Below are 15,610 nucleotides of genomic sequence, written 5' to 3'. Positions count from 1 at the left end.
AGGGTTTTCTGACCCAGTATAGAGAGAGTTCCAAGCAAAGCAATGGACGGGGTACGGGACTGGAAGAGGCTGGGGGAGGGGGGAAGGGTATGTGAGGCAGGAGAAGCAAGAGCACATACCTCCACTCCCAGTGACCTGCTTCCCCAATTTATCCCTCAAAGCATGAAGCCCTCACCCATCTCATGACATGTGCCGTCTAATGTCCATCTACTCTTCCAGTGCCATGAACTGAAGCCAGGTTCCCTCACCAGCTTTCAAAAGCACTGCATGCAAACACAAACGTACCCCAATGCCAAAACCCTCCCATGGGGTTCACCAGCACCTCCCCTCCCTTCTCCAGAGAGGTGCCCCCAGATTTTTGGATATAAAAATCAGGCTACTCTAGCATTGTTAAACTACCTGTTATTTATGCCAAATGTGATGTAGCCAGCTAACTGTCCTTGGAGAATCTATTCTTAAACAGGCTAATTTGATTTATTCTGCATGCTAAATGTGTCTTATCCTCTCTATTCACATACAGCTAATAAAAACAAAGTGCATGCAGAAGTGCTCAGGGCTGTTTTGTGTATGGTTTCATTTAACAATTGTTTCAATTCATTACCTCAGACTTAGCAAAGTAATAACACAGCGCAAGGAACTGGGACTAGACCTGTACACACACATTGTTTCTGATGGCTTCAGTTTTGTCCTCATGGCTCCGCATGCCATCCCATCAAACAGCTGAGGAGAGGCGATTAGGTGGTGATGCAAACATAGTATTATAGCATCACTGAGACACAGGAAGCAGAAATTGATCGCTGAAAGAGGTAGATCTTAGTCAACACACAACTAGTGATAACACAGGGGACCCAAGGAGAAATCATTCACTGCTTTGCATTTTTCATTTTGTTACCAGCTGGAAACGAACACATGCTAGCATTTAATTCTCAGTAGAGCTGGATGAAATTTTTTGTTTAACTTTTTTCAGCTGCAAAATGTAGATTGAGGTTGACTAACCTTTTATGAACTCATGTTCGCTTTGCCAAATTGTTCCAGCTGGAAAGAAAAAAAAAATTCTGAAACTCTGTTTGATACAAGTGACTTCATTTCAAATTTTGCCTCAGTTTTATTTGTTTAAAAAAAAACAAATGAAATGAAGTGGTTTGCTTGGCCTCCTGACTTATTTTTACTTTTTCAGTTGGGCCAGCAAACTGAAAAACTGGTTACTGAGAAGTTGAGCTGTACAAATAGTTCTTAATGGGACACTGGTAATTTGGGCCCGTGGGAGCAATCTGATTGGCTGATAAGGTGTGTGTCTATTGGCTAGAACTGCAGCATTGCACTCTGAAAGGCTGACTCTACCTCTCCTTGTGGCACCAACTCATTTGTATTTCTGTAAGCCTGTTTACAAATTGGAGGAGAGTGTGACACGCTGAGCCATATTTTCTCTCTACAGCTCCACGTTCCCCTATCTGCTGCTGAGTCTAGTCCTTCACTCCCTGCTGGGTGATTTGTTTGAGGGCTCAGCCTAGTTGATCTGTTGCCACCCTTGTCTTCTCACAAATACAGAATCGAGTTTCCTCGCAGTTCCCGGCTTTCGCGTTCCCTCCTTGGAAATAGGCACAAGCTCCACTCTGAAAATTGTCACTGGGGCCTCCTGGGACGTGAAACCTGCAAAACAGAATGGAGGGGTTCAGTACGGGCTCTGATGGTGGCAGTGGACCCAGAGGCTGACACAGGCCGGCAGAACATGAGCCTAGAAGGGAATAGGGTGACCAGACAGCAAATGTGAAAAATCAGGACAGAGGGTGGGGGGTAATGGAGCCTATATAAGAAAAAGACCCCAAAATCAGGACTGTCCCTATAAAATTGGGACATCTGGTCACCCTAGAAGGGAACGAAGTCGTCTCTTCTAGGGGGAGGCTTGTAGGCAGACTACAAATAATGCTGAATTGGCACATTTACCACTGCTGATCGTGGTAGTTAAATGGCATTATTATAATTATAGTGCAGCCGCAGAATAACACCCACCACCATCGACCCCCCCAACTGCCTTCAGGCCCCTAAGAACTTCCTGTTACCCCGTCCCAGGGAATGGGGATCAGGGCACTTTTACCTCCCCAGGCCTGCTTAGCCCCATTCATCCTGAGACATCCAAAGGTGCCTTGTAGAGGGTGAGCCAATGGCTTGGCTTGTTCCTGGGTTTCTATCCATGGAAGCTGATGCAGACCTTACCAGAGGGCTCCTAGTGGCAGAGAATCAGCCCAGAAGTTAGACACCTGCAGCTGAGCTGGCGTCATGGGGCTGTTTAATTGAGGTGTAGACAGCTTGGCTCAAGCTGCAGCCTGAGCTCTGGGACCCTCCTAGACCCTGGACTCCAGCCTGAGCCGGAACAGCTACCCCAAAATTAAACAGCCCCTGAGCCCCAGTCAGCTGGCCCGGGCCAGCCACTGGTGTCTCATTGCAGTGCAGACCTACCCTCAGAGCACTACGGTGATGTAAATACACTTGCAAGCTCCCCACACCTGGGGGGCTACAGTCAGGCAACAGTGCTCTCACGGTGGGGAGGGGTGGTGGGAAATGGGCTGATGGACACGCCGGAGGCTCACAGTTCCATGGCAGAGCCCACATAGGTGTTGGTGCTACACATTGGCTCATCACAGAGGACGTCCTAGTGCCAGAGACTTACAGGCCAGAGGACAGAGCCACGCCATCCATCCAGACCCATTTCTTGGTGCTGGGGTCGTACGATAATCCAATCCAGTAAGGGAAATAATAGGGAAGGCCTTGGCGATCTTCAACATATTGATAGGAGGCTTTTTTTATGAAATCCTGCACGAGAATAAAGAAAGACCCTAAATGCCCTCCGGTGTGAATGACTAGATCAGTAGAGTATCCCTGATTCCCAGCACACTGTACTAGTCTAGAGATGAGTGGAATAGCTGAGGTTGGCTTGCACGCTCACTATATTAACCTGCCCTATCAGCTGCCCAGAACTTCCTCAAACAAACCCGGTGGGGGCTGGAGTTAGCCAGGCTGAATCTCAGCCCAGAGCTGCCTTTTTTTTTTTTAATTTCAGCAAAATCTATGTAGCCATTTCCATGTTAAACAAGGTTGAAAAATGTATCTATTTCCTAATGGGGACTTTTGCCCACATGAATTCAAAGGTGCTTGAATAGATTTTATTCATACATGGCTCATTTCATAGATCTGTGCGATCACAGAAGATCTAAACAAAAGGCCTTGTTTGAAGAAAATAGCTACAGTCGATTTTGATTTAAAGGGCTCTGATTCTTGTTTAAACTAAGGTATCTTATACCATTTCATCAATTAAAGAGGCCTTAAAATGGGCATAAATTACATATACATGCACTTTAACATCCCTTTATGCTGCTAGAGCAGAGTAAAAATACCTTAGTGTAAATGAGAATCAGACTCATAAATGTACCAACTTTTCTTGGACATATGCAGCAGGTTTAGATTTTTTCCTGCATTTCTCAATCTAAGCCCTAGAATGATGGCTGGGTAGTTGAAGGTGACTATATCGTTCAGCAGCCAAAGGCAGCTGCAGAGCCTTGAAATTGTGGCACGAAGCTGGAAACTCAGTATAATCCAATAACTTTAATGCAAAATCCAGGTTGGGGATTCAAATGCTCAGTCGCTAAATGCCCCCAAACAACCTTAACTCTGCCCCTTTCGTGCCACTATTTATGCCTTAACATAAGGTGCCTATCATTGTGAACTATTTCCCAATTAACACAGTAGACAATACGAATGTGGGGGTAGAGTGTGACATTACAATCTGCCCAGTGTAAGGGGCAACACATTGTGCTACCCCTTCAACAGCCTGGGAAGGAGACCATGACTTGGGGAATCAGAGTCTCCTTCCTGCTCCCTCCACTGCTGTAAGGAGGGAGTAAACTGCCAGATGGTCAGTCGCAGCTGTACCAGCTAGTACGTTGGGAGGATCCACCCCCGTCCCTCTCATCCCCTGGGGGAAGTAGCCACTCTCTGGGTTCTGCTTCTGCCTTCCTGTTAGGTGGGTAGCAGGCACTGTAATGTAAGTGCCATGGGGCTAGCTGGGCCACAAGGTAATCCACAATCCTCCTTTCATTTACCCAGTTTTATAGCAATATAATGATATTTCTCCTGATTTATTCATGGAGGATCAAGGCCCTAATTCTGATCCATTTGTTTCCACCAGTGGTTAAAAAGAGACTCATTTTTACCAGCTCTTCCTTGCCATCAATCTTGAGAAACCTGGACTCTTGAGAGGAGCAAAAGGAGCTACATCTTTGCCAAGAGAAGTTTTCATCGGAAAAGAGGTAAGAGGCTTGTCCCTGATGTATCCACCTCTCTGGACAAGGGCTGCTTTTATGTCCTCAGAAAACCAAACACATGACATTACTCTCTAGTGCATCTCTACATGAACGGTGCAACCTATTGTGGCTGGGATCTGGAGACCCGCCACCTGCCAAATCATCAGCTTGCCAAATCAGCAGAGCGGAGTTATATCCTCCTTTATCATTTACCTACACTTGTTCTTTGCTTCAATTATTATGGGATTTACAATCAAATTGCTGTTGAATGGTTGGCAGGTAAATTGCAAATTCAGCCGATCTACAACTATAAAGCTTTCCTAAGGAGACATCAGGTTCTAGTACACAATTTACCTCGCTCCTGTGTCAGATGCTGCAGATTCTCTGAGGCGTTTGCATTCTGGGCTTGGCAAATGTTCAACTGCTGGGTAAGGTTTTCCAGCTGCTGGATTAAATTTTCCTGTTGTCTGCTCAATAAAATGACTGAAAAGGACAGAACAAATTTATTTTAAAATAACAGTGGCTTCACACAGCAATGGTCCATTGAGTATGGCAATACCAAGAGTGATGCACTTAATATTCCAGATTCCTTTCAGAGCTTGAAACGATGTCAAAAAATGCACTCTCTCTAGAGTTTGTTCTGGTGTGTGGGGACACGTGACTGATTGATTTAGAACCTGATCCAGAAAATACTGGTGCATGTATTTAATTTTGCATGAATAGTCTTTTAAATAATGCCTAGTCTGTGAAATGAAGAGCCGTTCAAATGCTATTTTAATGGGAGCTAGTAGCTGCTAAGCTCTTTAGAAAACCAGGCCCCAAAATGACAATTCAGTGTTACAAATCAATGCAACAAACATTACTGCATGCCGACCCAAAAAAGTGATACATTTAACACCGCTGATTTGATCTGATTTTGGTTTTTGGTGTCTTCAAAGTATTTTTAAAAACTGTCAGCTTTGCAAAACAAAGCGTATCCATCCCAGATCAGGAGGATTTTCATTTCATTAATTAAACAAGAATAGGAACCTAACTAGTTTTAAGGTGGAACTTGATTAGTTGATTAATGCAATCATATGATGGGGTTGCCTGTGATAGCAGGGAACTGAATTTGATGGTCCCGGTGCTATGTCCCTGTGTAATAGTGTGCACTTAGAAAGAGCATAGAGAGGGGATTTCAAAGCATTCTGCCTAATATTAATTAATTATGCTCTCCAACATCCCTGTGAAGAACGGACCTGATCCCACAGCCCTTTCTCATCATTTATATGTTTTAAACTGGGCCTGTTCCTCATTCTAAGTCAGGTACAATATACAGATATTTATACAATCTACAGAATAAACCATCCCTGCATTACTAGCTAGTCCTCACCCAGCTCATCTATCCTGATCCCTGCCCCCCCTCCCTTCTTAACCCACCCTCTCCCCTTCTCAAAATCCTGCAAGAGCCAATGGCATTTCCAGCACGCCCCCAAAAGACAAGAGACTCCACTTCTGTCAGAAGAAGGAGGGAAGAAAGTTCCCCAGGCAAGGGCCCCTCCCTGAAGCTGCCCTGCCTCCAGCTCCCTCCTAGTTAAATGAGCTTGAGCAGCTCAGCTGAGTTCAACCATGGGGGTCGGACAGGAAGAGAGAGGTAGCAACTCAGATACACAGGGACCAAAACACAACCTCAGCCAGTAATGCCATTGACTTCACTGGTGCTGTGTCCATTTACACCAGCCGAGGAGCTGGCCATAAGCGTGTTATAGCTCCAAACCTTGAGCTGCATCTGGAAACAAGTTGGAAACCAGGGCAGGCGTAATGTGCTTCCTGGTAGGTGAGCAGAGCAGACGTTCTGCAGACGTAGGCTTTTCTGCACAGGCTTTAGGTGTAGCTCCATGCACAGCACAACAGCCACCCAGTCTTCAACTGGCCAAGGCACAGGTAACTGGAGCGAGGTCCATTTTTAAAAGAAATAGTCACCACTTCCATCCTATGCACCTGTGGGAAACACCCCTCCGGGCCAGCGCTGTTACCTGACCTGCCAGACACAGCCAGGAATCCAGTGAGAATCCCAGGCTAGGCATTTGTGTGACGAACAGCAAGTTTGATCTCCAATCCAAGGAGCCAAAGTTATTGCCAACATTTCATCTTGTTGCTTCCTCCAGCCTTTTAGCATTGCCCTGATATTAGTCTCAGCCTCTGTGCAATTGAGAGGTGCAGCAGGTGAAGACAGAGAATCACAGAAGATTAGGGTTGGAAGAGACCTCAGGAAGTCATCTAGTCCAGCCCCCTGCTCAAAGCAGGACCAACCCCAACTAAATCATCCCACCAGGGATTTGTCAAGCCTGACCTTAAAACTCTCTAAGGATGGAGATTCCACCACCTCCCTAGGTAACCCCTTCCAGTGCTTCACCACCCTCCTAGTGAAATAGTTTTTCCTAATATCCAACCTAAACCTCCCCCACTGCAACTTGAGACCATTGCTCCTTGTTCTTTCATCTGCCACCACTGAGAACAGCCCAGCTCCATCCTCTTTGGAACCGCCCTTCAGGTAGTTGAAGGCTGCTATCAAATCCCTCCTCACTACCTGAGTTTGATCTAGCTAGCTAGATAAGAACAGCAGTGAAGCCATGGCAGCCTGGCTGCTATCAAATCCCTCCTCACTACCTGAGTTTGATCTAGCTAGCTAGATAAGAACAGCAGTGAAGCCATGGCAGCCTGGGTGCTGGCTGCATGCGTATGTACCTAGGATCCCAGGGAGGAAGGGCTGGCTTGTGCCACCACCTGAGCTGCTGCAGCTTCACTGCTATTGTTACTTGAGCTAGCTTTGTTCTGCGCTCGGGTACGTCGACACGTGCTGCAATCACACCACCCGATGACAATGTAGATGTACCCTAAGTCTCAGCCAGCCCCACTGTCAATTGTCACTGCATCACGCCAGCCGAACCGGAGGAGACTGGAGCATTTCTTTAATTTACTCTTCATGATTTCCAAATGCATCCAAGCAAATAGCTGGATTCCAAGAAGGAAGAAAGCTCTTCCAATCAAGCCAATAAACGTACTGAAAAAGAGCCTGGGGGAACAAGATGGCCAAACGACCTTGGCTGGATAATAAATGAATACAGCAAGACGTTAAAATGCCCATCTCAATAACAAATTAAAAAGACGGTATAAGGCAATCGCTATAGAGTAACAGAAAAGAGACCCCTGGTGCTAGTTTGTAAATTAACAGGGCTTGTGAAAAGTGCTACGTAAAGGAACATTAAGAAACAAGTGAGATGGGATCACAGGGACTGCCAGACTGGCTCAGATCCAGGATCCCTCTAATCTAATCCAGTAACTGGCCTTCCAGCGTGGCTGGACCCAGATGCTTCAGAGAAAGGTGCAAGAAACTGCAGCAGACAGTTATGGCATTTCTTCCTAACCCCCCGAGGCAGGGCGCTGCTAGGGAAACCTCAGCCAGCTCCTGCCACCCCAGCCTCGGTTTGCCTAATCACTGACTGCACCTGCCAGGCAGGAGCTATAAGGCTGGGAGGAAGTGAGTGGAAAGCGGTGGGCGGAGACCAGGAGGGAAGAGAGGCTCAGGGAGAGGTAGGAGTCTGCTATTCTGTTGTTGACCAGGCCACTGTAAATAGCCTGTATACAGTAGGAAACTGGTGGTGGGAAACGGACTCAAATAAAGAGCATGGATGTTGCACTGCTTGGAGCGTCCCTGAGTCTGTGAGGAGCGGGGCCGAGGGGCTGAATACGACAGGGCGCGACGTGATCCCGTTACACCCCCACTAGCCAGAGGTTAGTTTATGCCCTGAAGCATGTGGGTTTATATCCCTTACAAAACTCTTGGCTTTTTAAAATAATCCTCTTTTTTTGTAATGAAATAGATCATTCAACTACAGTGCTTGATTCAGCGTTACCTTCGAGGAAAGGAAGATCTTGGCTTTCCCATAATATTAGTAATAAAGAATAATGTTTACCATCCTCGCTAAGCCAAACGCTTAGAAGTGAATAAGGCCCACGCTTTAAAAGCAAGATAAAAATGTCAGCTCTACAAAGGAACAGCAATGTCTTTCTCTGAGCTTGTGTGTTCTTAGAAACACCTGGGAATACCTGGAATATTTTAAAAACAAATTTCTTCAGATGTTTCTCATTAGTCTTTCATGACTGGTTGGTGATACCAAAAGCAACAATCAACATACATGGAAAGGTCTTGCTGAGGATAATGAGGAAAAACTCTGATTAGGGACTGCAGGAATTTTAAAGGGAAGATTAAAATGCCCGTTAGAGTTTCATATCTTATTAGAAAATGGTTCCCCACCTGCATAATCCTCAGGGAAACCAAGCATCCATCCATTTTTGAGCTTGGTAGTATTTCCCATTATTTCCATTTCTTGGGAAACCCCATATTCTCTTGAATAAGCACCAGACAAGACTCTCAGCACTTGCCTCCTTTATCTCTAAATCAGCTGAGTTTACCTGAGTTTCGTTAAAATTATGCTCTGCTAAATCAGCTGTTTTCTCTAAATCAGACTTTTTTTTATCCAAAGACACAAATTAATCTTCTCCCAGGAGAATAGAAAACAGACCTGAAAGCCCTTGAACGACACCTAGTGAGTATTAACTATTATATTAGATATTTGTAGAAGAAACTGAAGACGAGGCAGTTGATACCTTGCCTGGTAGGATAACACCCTCCCAAGCAGAGCAATGTGACAGGGACTGAAAGAAGAAAGGAAGCATCCCGTCCATATTTTCAGCTCCATTCAATGCTTCCGCTGATATAAACTAATCTAAGATTACCTCCCTCTTAAAACTGGGTTCATTATTCCAGAGACTTCCATTCGAGTCAATGGGGCTTCTTTCCTGAGTAAGGACTGCAGGATCGGGTCCTATGTACGTAGCATATTATTATCTGTTTTACAGATGAGCAATTTGAAATACAGTGAGATTAAGGACCTGCCCAAGTTATGAAACGTGTCAGTGGCATAGCCAAGAATAAAGCCAACGGTTTCTGACTAAAGGCCCAGGTGATTTTTCCCGCCAGAACTTACGCTTGGCACCAAAGATTCTCGCTGCTATCAGCAAAATCAGGCACAGTGAGAGGACGCCGAGCACGACTGCCATTGGTGACCAGGGAGGTGATGGAGTGGGAGAATCTAGCACAGAGAGAAAGTGACATGAACACAAGATGAGCAGAGAGAGGGCTGAATAATGAAGGTCACATTGGAGTTTATTTGGGCGGCACCAAACTCGAAAAGACCGAGACCAACCAGCCAGTTGAAAAAAAAATGCTCCAACTTAACTTCCGTGGACTGGAAGTTGGATGGGCCTGATCCTCAGCTGGTGAAAATGGAGTGCAAACGGGTGGTGGTTGCACCACCATTTACTTCAATGGAGCTCTGCCTGTTTGCACGAGCTAGGTTTCTAGTCACATTTCTCCATAGTCCCATATTTGTTACATGATGTACCTTTGCTTCCAGAGTTCTCAGGCTTTGGTGTCTGATGTTCAGAAGAGGGTTGACATTTCAGGTCCTCCTGTTCACCCATTTCTGGTGGGGCAATAGGAATAGACATTTTAGACTCGCCTCCAGAGGTTGGATGAGAGTGGATGAAATGCAGGCGGGTCTATAAAATAGATCATAAAGGCAGGTGCAGAAGCTTTCGGTGAAAAGATTTAAATAATACAATAATTTGTAGTATCTGGGTAAACTGAGATGAACAAAAATCATGGAATAGACCTACGAGCATAAAAAATGGCCACACTGGGTCAGAACAATGGTCCACCTAGCCCAGTATCCTGTCTTCTGACAGTGGCCAGTGCCAGATGTTTCAGAGAAAATGAACATAACAGGGCAATTATTGACATCCCTGCTGTCCAGCCCCAGCTTCTGGCAGTCAGAGGTTTAGGGACACCCAGAGAGAGGGAGGCAACCTGACCATCTTGGCTAATAGCCACCGATGGACATATTCTTCATGAACTTCTCTAATACTACTTTGAACCCAGTTATTCTTTTGGCTTTCACAACATCCCTTACAGGCTGACTGTGCATTGTGTGAAGAAATACTTCCTTTTCTTTGATTTCAACCTGCTGCCCATTAAGGGTCACCCGATGAAATTAAGTCTCATGTTATGTGAAAAGGTAAATAACACTTCCTGAGTCACTTTCTCCACATCATTCATGATTTTATAGACCTCCAGCATATCCCCCCATAGTCATCTCTTTTCTGAACAGCCCCACAGTCTTTTTAATTTCTCTGCATATGAAAGCTGTTTCATACCCGTGATCATATTTGTTGCCCTTTTCTATTCTAATATGCCTTTTTCAAGATGGGGGGACCAGAACTGCACACAGTATTCAAGCTGTGGGCGTACTATAATTTATATGTAGGCATTATAATATTTTCTGTCATATTATAGATCCCTTTCCGAATGGTTCCTCACATTCTGTTAGCCTTTTTGACTGCCGCTGCACACTGAGCAGATGGTTTCAGAAAATTATCTATGATGATGCCAAGATCTCTTTCTTCAGTGGTAACAACTAAATTAGACCCCGTCAATTTGTATGTATAGTGAGGTCATTAATCGGAAAGATATTCTGATTTCCACTACCCTTTCCCCGCCCTCATTGTGTGTGCGTATTCTGTGTCTTTTGGGCTTAAAGTTTTAGTCCGTAAAGTGCTCTCCATAATCAAGGAAAGTTAGGGAATATTGCTTCCAGCCGCCAATGCCTTCTGTCCACCCTACAACAAAAACCAAACCTGCCCATGCATAAAGGGTGACGCCAACCTCCTTCCCAGAAGTAAAAATCTTCCTGCTACCCCATGACAAGTCTTCCCTCATCTCCAAAATCCTACCAAAATTCTCTGGGTTTTCTTACCTGAAATATTCAGTCACCTGACATACAATAGGTAAGTCCCAGCTACAGCAAACACCCATTATCAAACTACAGTCCATGACAGCACCTGGGAGGGATACCTGAGTGTGCGTCCAGAGGTCTGTGAGCCGAGGACGGTCTTCTGGAATAGAGCTCTGAGTAGTGTTTCAACCCCGCTGCTGTTTATGAACCCCAATGGGTGCGGCAGGGGGCGGAGCAAGGCTCTGATCCTCCTCCCACATCTGCTTTACACGGGAGTAACTCCCTTGGCTTACTCCTGATTTACCCTGATGTATATGAGGTCAGAATCAGACTCTTAGCAATGCGTGTCTTCCAGTCGGACTGTCTGGATCTCAGGGGCCCAGCAGAGAGAGGAAGGATGATTTGCTCATTGCTGTTCCAGCAGAAACCGCACAGGAAGAGCTCTCTCGCTGCTAATTTGAGATGTGAAACTCCTACACACGACATTTACCTTGATGAGCTCGAGAAAGCAACACCGAGGAGGAGGTCTGAAGAAAGAACTCCAAAGACCAGCGGAGGCTCTTAAAGTGCTGAAGTTATTAAACCAGAGCGTATAGGAAATAGATGCTCAGCAGCTGACAAGGCTTGTTGGAAAAATACAGGCCAACCATTGCAAAGCAGGGTGGCTAAAGACGGGCTCCTGGGGCCCGTTCCAAATGTCTCTGAAGTCAGTGGAACGACTGCCATCAACCTCAGTGGCCTTTGGATCAGGCCCTTCAAGCCATATTACAGGATCTAGTCTGCGATGTTCAATGGAGCCTAGGGGAGTTAGATGCTAAATTTCCCCTGACTTTCACTGGGATTGGGGTGTCTTAATCCCTGAGGCCCCTTTGAAAATTCCAGACCTAACCGGTGGCCTGGTTTGTAGAAGGTCTCAGCACCAGCTGCTCCCCCTGCAGTCCGTGCGAGTTTTGGTGCTCACCTCCCAGGAAAACCAGGCCGCTGTTATTGAGGTGCCTACTTTTAGACACCCGTATTTCAGAAATCCCTGCTCTAGAGCATTGTCTTTGTGCTGTCAGGCCCTCTTCTTTCCCTTAGGGGGGACTCCACCAGGAATGGGATTCCAAACACACTCCCCGCTCTGCCTGGGCTGGAAGGAGATTGGGGAACGTTTTGTGCTCCCATCCTTGACATTTTCTTTTTTTGCTTCTGTGCCACACTCAGCCTTGCAAGGCCTAACTGATTTAGGAGCCTACATCTCATTTTCAGAAGTGAGTATAGCAATGCCTGAATACCTTTAAAAATCTAGGCCTCAGTGAGCAGGCAATGCAGTCTCAGAATGAAGGGTGGAAACTGAGAAGAGAAACAGCATCTGACTTGGACCAAGGTTCTTCATCAGCATATCCAGGGATCTTCACCCCAATATGTCCCATCCAGCACGCAGCAGCAATTCGCCCCAGCTGATGGAGGAATTGCATAACAAGGATATTTTTATGTGCCCCAACTCCAGGGATTATGGTAATTGCTGACAGCTCTGCAAAGTGCAATTACCCAGCATCCTAGGGAATGCCAGGCACCACAAAGGCCAGGTACTATTTCTGGAAAGTGCAGATCCATGATACATAACCAGCAACACCCATTTTAAAAATATATTCCCCAAATAAGTTACAGTAGTTGATCTCTTCAGAATATTAACTCCCCACCCCCATCCTGATGAACTCTACAAACACACACAAATGCGCGCGCACACACACACACACACTTCTGAAACCTTTTCAACAATTGCTTATGGTGGAGGACTCAAGGATGTTTGGTGTGAGATTTATTTTAATAGCAATTATTTAACTCATGTTTCAGATCTATGATGCGGAGTCTGCCTAGGGACATGGTGGCACTTGAAAATCTTGAAATTAGACAGGATCAGACACTACAATATGTACATCTTCTTGCAAAGGCAGAATCAAGTTTCTCCACAGTCTCCATCTTCGATTTTCCCATGTTGGATCCGCCCAGTAATGGGCCATTAAAGATCCATTTCAACGTTGGAAGCAGAGGATGGTTACCGTGCTAGTGGGGAAAGTCAGAGGTTTCTGAACTGGTAAGCCAAGATAAAAGAAACAATATATTGTGTTAAAGCATTGTGTGGTGCTGGGAACTGGGGAAAAATAGCTTGGAACCAGAATATTCTGGTAAGCCAAGTGCAAATATTGTTTTGAGACAGTGTATGGTGCCGGGGAACCGGGGATTAAATACAACTTGGAACCAGTATATTGAGAGAGGAGAAACACACAAGTACGCAGGGTTATATTGTTATAAAGGACTAGCAGGAGATTATTAGGAAGGCAAAAATACTATAACAAACAAAAGATAACAACAAAAAACAACAACAACACAAACAAAAACAACGTTGTTTTTCTATTACTACTACTACTACACATTACACACACACACACACACACACACACACACACAATCACACACAATCATTCATTCATGTTGTAGTTGTTAGTATGTTACCAGTTACTGCGCGTGGCCAAGCTGGCCAGGTATCTTGGTCATGAGGATGGATGTCTGGTGGATGGTCTGATGCTCCTCCTGGCTGGCTGGAGGGCAGATAGCTAGACTCAGACTCAAAGTCTCTTTAGAGTCAGTTTTTTTTTATATATATTTATCCTCATGAGTTGCCATGAGTTGCTTCATGCTGTTGTAAATCTCAATATGGCTGGTGGCTGGCATCATGTTATTGTATTTTTTGTTTTTTTTGCTTTGAGGTGTGGGTGGTGTGGTGGGGTGGATCCTCCGTCATCTCATTGATCTGATCATCTTGTTGATCACCACACACTGTTCTTTCTTCTGGAATTCTTCAACCATTCATTCTCATTATTTAAACTAGGCACTCATTTACATACACTCTCTCTCTTAATTACATCTATTTCACTGTCTCTTTCTTTGGTCTTTTTACCTTTTTGTGTTTATGTGATTTCTTTTTAACAATCAAGATCAAAGTGAGAGAAAAGTGAAGAGGAGAGGTGGGGATCTCATTTTATACACTATAACAGCTACTGTTTTGGCTACTTTAGAGTTATTTAATGTTAACAAGTTTTTTATACAAAGTATTTCTTTGAGCAGGCTTCACACAGACACAGCTGGTGGCTTGCAGGTTAGAATCACAAATTTACTTCTAACATAAACCTTTAGTTATAAGGCATCAATTAACAATGTCATTTTTATATAAACCATGTCTAATATAAACCTTCTTTAATATCCCTACAATATCAGTGTTATCTTAAAGCCAATGATGTTCAGCAAGCACAAGCAAGGTGGGTTTACCTTGGAGGACAAGGGGGATGCCCCGAAGCCTGCGGGTATGGTGAATCCGTGCTTACTAAGACAGGCATGTGAATACTTGGGGTCTAATTCATGTCTGGCTAATAGAGTCCCCGCACTGCATGAGAAAGGTTTGGACAACTTGTTCTTGGGGTATCAGAAGGGTTACGCTCCTAAGAAAGCCCAAACAGCAGCACAAGTCAGCTGTGCTCTGGATCATGCTGTAAATAAGCTTGTAAAGGAGCAAGATGTTTTGGAACATAAGCGAGAAAGTTGAGAACAGGAATTGGAAAAATTAAAATTGCAAAATGAAAACCTGAAACAGGACCTGCAAACTGCTGTAGCACAGAACGTAACTGAGGCGCAGCAGATAACAGCTTTAATCCATACATGTCAGGGCTTAGAGGAAAGAATAAATGTACAGGTGGAAGAGGAATAGGAGCCCCTTCCAGGGCCTCCGGTAACCCAGCCAGCAGTGGTAGTGTAAATACCTCAGTCTCCACAGCAAATACAAGAGGAAGTAATTCATCCTCTGGCTGAAACTGAAAAACAGACACTGGCTAAACAACTAGGTTCTTTGACTGAGAAAACATGTTTGTCTTGGCTGTTGGGATACCTGGTTAGAAAACATCTAGATCTTAGAGATTTAAGAGAATTGATAATAACTTGTGCTGGCCCTAAGGAATGAACAACATTGTTGGCAGAAATTGAGGCAGAGCTAAGCAAAGATAACAGAGAGGGTGCGATCCGGAAGGTAGCCCGATATTTTCTGACTCTCTCTGATTAAGGAGATTGGTTTTGTTGATGTATCAGGAGGAAGGGGAATCTGTTATGGCTTATTGTACTAGATTGTTGTTATGCTCTCTGGCTGGATCTGAGGAGAAACAGGTGACAGATTTAATATCTTGGACGGATTTGGATCGAGCAGAAATGGTAGTAAGTGGAACAAGTAGTTCTCCTCCCTACGGTAATCAGGCAGGCTATAATGGCTCCAACCACACTGACATGAGACGTGCCAGTTGCAATGCAATAGGACAAGGCAGAGAATGCTCTGGTAGGAGACACACAGTGTCTAGTTAGAGATCATTGTGAGCACAGTTATGGGCCAGACTTCAGAAAAGAGGGGCAGATATGGCTCATTTGGGTAGGCAACCTCTAGAGACTGTGTTA

General features: G+C 44.9%; 1 long non-coding RNA gene across 3 annotated transcripts in view; it reads left to right on the top strand.

The window, feature by feature from the left end:
• Positions 1 to 15,610, top strand: part of LOC120401480 — a 57,376-nt gene that overhangs the window by 38,864 nt on the left and 2,902 nt on the right. For 2 of the 3 annotated variants that reach the window (XR_005596478.1, XR_005596477.1), the window contains exons 2-3: positions 4,184 to 4,304; positions 12,971 to 13,211. This is a non-coding gene — a long non-coding RNA (uncharacterized LOC120401480). Of the gene's footprint in view, positions 1 to 4,183; positions 4,305 to 12,970; positions 13,406 to 15,610 lie in introns of those variants that run through there. The other variant, XR_005596479.1, reaches the window with a different exon arrangement.

This window comes from Mauremys reevesii, linkage group 3, assembly GCF_016161935.1.
Source record: "Mauremys reevesii isolate NIE-2019 linkage group 3, ASM1616193v1, whole genome shotgun sequence".
Lineage (NCBI taxonomy): Eukaryota > Metazoa > Chordata > Testudines > Geoemydidae > Mauremys > Mauremys reevesii.
The sequence above is the reverse complement of the archived record's forward strand: the minus strand, read 5'-3'. Positions and strand labels throughout refer to the sequence as shown.